Source organism: Entelurus aequoreus, linkage group LG19, assembly GCF_033978785.1.
Source record: "Entelurus aequoreus isolate RoL-2023_Sb linkage group LG19, RoL_Eaeq_v1.1, whole genome shotgun sequence".
NCBI classification, from domain to species: Eukaryota; Metazoa; Chordata; class Actinopteri; order Syngnathiformes; family Syngnathidae; genus Entelurus; species Entelurus aequoreus.
In genome coordinates, this window is record NC_084749.1 from 51,504,057 (window position 1) to 51,510,056 (window position 6,000).

Genomic DNA, 6,000 nt, shown 5'->3' on the forward strand with positions numbered 1-6,000 from the left:
GACCAACACCATGATGTACCACCATGATGACCAACACCATGATGTACCACCATGATGTACCACCATGATGTACCACCATGATGACCAACACCATGATGTACCACCATGATGTACCACCATGATGTACCACCATGATGACCAACACCATGATGTACCACCATGATGTAACACCATGATGTACCACCATGATGACCAACACCATGATGTAACACCATGATGTTCCACCATGATGACCAACACCATGATGTACCACCATGATGTACCACCATGATGTACCACCATGATGACCAACACCATGATGTACCACCATGATGTAACACCATGATGTACCACCATGATGACCAACACCATGATGTAACACCATGATGTACCACCATGATGTACCACCATGATGTACCACCATGATGACCAACACCATGATGTACCACCATGATGTAACACCATGATGTACCACCATGATGACCAACACCATGATGTACCACCATGATGTACCACCATGATGTACCACCATGATGTACCACCATGATGACCAACACTACAGTAGCGTAGTAGCCCTAAGTAGTCATACAAAACACCATGATGTACCACCATGATGACCAACACTACAGTAGCGTAGTAGCCCTAAGTAGTCATTCAAAACAAGGCTGAGGTTTTGTTTGACAAGGATAATTAACATTTTTGGCCACTTTAAAATTGCACACAGTTTGAACAGTAACACTGTTTACTTTTCAAACACTTACTTATATGTAATGCTGGAAGAGCCATATGGGACCAAAAATACAAAAAAAAAAACAAATCTGTCTGGATGTAAAAACAAATTAAAACCTTATATAAGTGTTATAATGAAGACAACACATGATGTAAGTGTCTATATTAGTCATATTAGCCTACTATCAAAATGACTTTAAAAGTCTTATATAAGTGTTATAATGAAGACAACACATGATGTAAGTGTCTATATTAGCTATATTAGCCTACTATCAAAATGACTTTAAAAGTCTTATATAAGTGTTATAATGAAGACAACACATGATGTAAGTGTCTATATTAGTCATATTAGCCTACTATCAAAATGACTTTAAAAGTCTTATATAAGTGTTATAATGAAGACAACACATGATGTAAGTGTCTATATTAGTCATATTAGCCTACTATCAAAATGACTTTAAAAGTCTTATATAAGTGTTATAATGAAGACAACACATGATGTAAGTGTCTATATTAGTTATATTAGCCTACTATCAAAATGACTTTAAAAGTCTTATATACGTGTTATAATGAAGACAACACATGATGTAAGTGTCTATATTAGCTATATTAGCCTACTATCAAAATGACTTTAAAAGTCTTATATAAGTGTTATAATGAAGGCAACACATGATGTAAGTGTCTATATTAGTCATATTAGCCTACTATCAAAATGACTTTAAAAGTCTTATATAAGTCTTATAATGAAGACAACACATGTGTCTATATTAGCTATATTAGCCTACTATCAAAATGACTTTAAAAGTCTTATATAAGTGTTATAATGAAGGCAACACATAATGTAAGTGTCTATATTAGCTATATTAGCCTACTATCAAAATGACTTTAAAAGTCTTATATAAGTGTTATAATGAAGACAATGCATGATGCAAGTATCTATATTAGTTATATTAGCCTACTATCAAAATGACTTTAAAAGTCTTATATAAGTGTTAAAATGAAGACAATGCATGATGCAAGTATCTATATTAGTTATATTAGCCTACTATCAAAATGACTTTAAAAACCTTATATAAGTGTTATAATGAAGACAACACATGATGTAAGTGTCTATATTAGCTATATTAGCCTACTATCAAAATGACTTTAAAAGTCTTATATAAGTGTTATAATGAAGACAACACATGATGTAAGTGTCTATATTAGTTATATTAGCCTACTATCAAAATGACTTTAAAAGTCTTATATAAGTGTTATAATGAAGACAACACATGATGTAAGTGTCTATATTAGCTATATTAGCCTACTATCAAAATGACTTTAAAAGTATTATATAAGTGTTATAACGAAGACAACACATGATGTAAGTGTCTATTATGCTATATTAGCCTACTATCAAAATGACTTTAAAAGTCTTATATAAGTGTTATAATGAAGACAACACATGATGCAAGTGTCTATATTAGCTATATTAGCCTACTATCAAAATGACTTTAAAAGTCTTACATAAGTGTTATAACGAAGACAACACATGATGTAAGTGTCTATTATGCTATATTAGCCTACTATCAAAATGACTTTAAAAGTATTATATAAGTGTTATAATGAAGACAACACATGATATAAGTGTCTATATTAGTTATATTAGCCTACTATCAAAATGACTTTAAAAGTCTTATATAAGTGTTATAATGAAGACAACACATGATGCAAGTGTCTATATTAGCTATATTAGCCTACTATCAAAATTACTTTAAAAGTCTTACATAAGTGTTATAACGAAGACAACACATGATGTAAGTGTCTATTATGCTATATTAGCCTACTATCAAAATGACTTTAAAAGTCTTATATAAGTGTTATAATGAAGACAACACATGATGTAAGTGTCTATATTAGCCTACTATCAAAATGACTTTAAAAGTCTTATATAAGTGTTATAATGAAGACAACACATGATGCAAGTGTCTATATTAGCCTACTATCAAAATGACTATGTGTCACAGGCTGACACAAATCTTTGTTGACAGAAATGTTGAAATGTAATATTTATTCTACACATTTTTACAACATTGTAAAACATTAGTAAAACTTCTCACAGGGTGAGATAACTCCTGGTAATGACTGTCTTAGAATGGCCAAAGGTGTAGATGTGTGTGTCCAAGTGAAAGGAAATGGCAGGCTGTCTTCTTCTAACAGATTGATTACAATCTTTGCATGCTGGGTAATGTTTGCTGTAGTCTGGAACAAAATGGTAATGTTTGCTGTGGTCTGGAACAACATGGCACACAAACAACACAGATAGTACAGCCACTATTACATAGAGATAAAGTGTCATGAGACATGCAAATATGAATTAAATACAGGAAATTAAATGAGCTCAAACATAGCTACAAACGAGGCATAGTGATGCTATAAGTACATACAGCTAGCCTAAATAGCATGTTAGCATTGATTAGGTTGCAGTCATGCATTGACCAAATATGCCTGATTAGCACTCCACACAAGTCAATAACATCTACAAAGCTCACCTTTGTGCATTCACGCACAGCATAAAGCGTTTGGTGGACAAAATGAGACAAAGAAGGAGTGGAATAAAAAACGTCTTTCTTTGGCAGCGTCAGAGAAAGTTGTGCATGTCAACAAACTGTTGCGTCGAAGTCCACATAACTGGGTGAGTTCAAGGACCACCAAAATGGATAGGACAAAACGCCGCTGTCATCATTGAAGCATAAACACAAACATGTTAAACAGTTAGGAAGGTTTGTGTCATGTTTGTCCTCCTATTTTACCCCCATCTTTTGAGCCTTATAAAAGCTCCAGGGAGCCACTAGGGCGGCGCTAAAGAGCCACATGCAGCCCACGTACTACTATTGGTGCGCATACCACAGTTGGAGAATCACTTTCTTATCCTTCATTTTGAATATAGCAGCCAAAAATACTCTCCATCAATTCAATTTAAACAAAATATGTTAAATGAATTAAAAATGTAAAAAAAACACGTTGTGTGTCCAAAAAGGAGCAGGAAGAAGCAAAAGCTTTCCATTCAATTAGAAAGGTTGTGTTCTTTATAACAATGAAATATTGTATTGTATTTTATGTTATAATATATATATATATATTATTGTTCATAAAACAACAATGTATTTGCAAGAGTGGATATGTGATCACTAACAATGGGAGACATTATTATTAGTATCCGCATGACAAGACGCTGTGACCGTGACTCCAATTCCAAGACTCATCAGAGTCGTCTTCTTCATTTTGACACCGACTTCTCCTAATGTTGTCTTGTCTCATATTCCAATCCTCCTTTGATCCTTGTTACTGGCCTGGGACAGTTCAGCACAGCTTCTTTGGGTGTCTGGGTTTCATTGCACAGATCGGTATTTGCAGGGCGACTGGCGGGTGGTACGACTGGACGAGCGCTTCCCTCAGTGCTGCTCAGTGATGAATGTCTTCATGGTCTGGTCAAAGTGTGGATATCTCCACCAGCTGTCATGTTTTTAGCGTGACTCTGCTGAACGTAAGTCGGGTCCTATCAGGGAGGCCATCCATCAAAGAGGTAAACAGAGACATCTCCCATTAGCCACCCGCAACACTCCTCATCACGCAGCTAACACCGCTATTATGTAGCGCCACGGGCTAATGTGGAATGTTAGCATAAATACAGCACTCTTGCTGCTGATTGGACGCAGCATCTGTGCTCGACGTGATGGCAACATGATGACCACGCAAATTATGTGTGCGAGTATTTCATCAAATCAACGTTTGTTAGGTCAATTGTTGCAACTGAGGACCAATTAAGGTAGCTTCTCTGTCTTCCTAGTGTTCAACCGTACTCAAAAATGTGTAGAAAATATGTAGGATGCAATGGATAACTGTCAAGTCATTTTATATTCTACCATCCTGTTCAGGGATTGGTATATTATGTCTGTGATTGGGACATGTTAATACACCAGCATCAATCAATGCTCCATCCATCTATCCATCTTCTTCCGCTTATCCAAGGTGGGGTCGCGGGGGCAGCAGCCTAAGCAGAGAAGCCCAGACTTCCCTCTCCCCAGCCACTTGGTCCAGCTCCTTCCGGGGGATCCTGAGGCGTTCCCAGGCCAGCCGGAGACATAGTCTTCCCAACGTGTCCTGGGTCTTCCCCGTGGCCTCCTACCAGTCGGACGTGCCCTAAACACCTCCAGAGGGAGGAGTTCGGTAGCAGTGGTTCTACTTTGAGCTCCTCCCTGATGGCAGAGCTTCTCACCTTATCTCTAAGGGAGAGACCCGCCACCCGACGGAGGAAACTCTTTTCGGCCGCCGGTGCCCGTGATCTTGTCCTTTCGGTCATAACCCAAAGCTCATGACCATAGGTGAGGATGAGAACGTAGATCGACTGGTAAATTGACAGCTTTGCCTTCCGGCTCAGCTCCTTCTTCACCACGACGGATCGATACAGCATCCGCATTACTGAAGACACCGCACCAATCCACCTGTCGATCTCACAATCCAAGATCTCTCTCCTCCCCAACCCGGAGATGGCACTCCACCCTTTTCCAGGCGAGAACCATGGACTCGGACTTGGAGGTGCTGATTCTCATCCCAGTCGCTTAACACAGCTCTCACCGATCCAGTGAGAGCTGAAGATCCTGGCCAGATGAAGCCATCAGGACCAGATCATCTGCAAAAAGCAGAGACCTAATCCTGCAGCCACCAAATCAATCAACGCTGATTTTCATTTAATGTTTTTGTCTTGTCCCCCTCGTGTCCCCACAATGTTCCACCCTGTCCAATCTTCTTTCTATCCCCTCTTGCAACTGCGTCCTAACAACAACAAAATGATTGGCAATTATCGCCCAATAATCCTACTCAGCCACTTCTACAAACTCTTTGTTAGTATTATTGCAACCGGACCAAAGCAGACCTGAATGCGTTTTTTCCTAAATCACAAGCTGTTTACCAAGCAGGCAGAGGAACCATCAAGCAAATATTAGCCCTAGAACTTTCTTTTGTCTTTCTTTAGGGCTCCTGTGCGTTGAGCCGACCAGATGAACCAATTTTTTCCAGAGCTGACGGTCTTGTGCCAGCTGGTCTGCGTCTTCCACAGCAACGCCGTATATTTAGAGGTCGCCTGCAATGACGTCGAGCCATCTGGTGCGGTGTTTGCCTCGAGGTCTTCTCCAACTTGTGGCCCTCTGGTCAAACTGGAGAATGGCTCTTGTCAGATGGTCAAGAGGAAGGCGGAGGACATGGCGGAACCAGCGAGTGCGACGTTGCGCAGCCAGGCAGGATGCTCTAGGC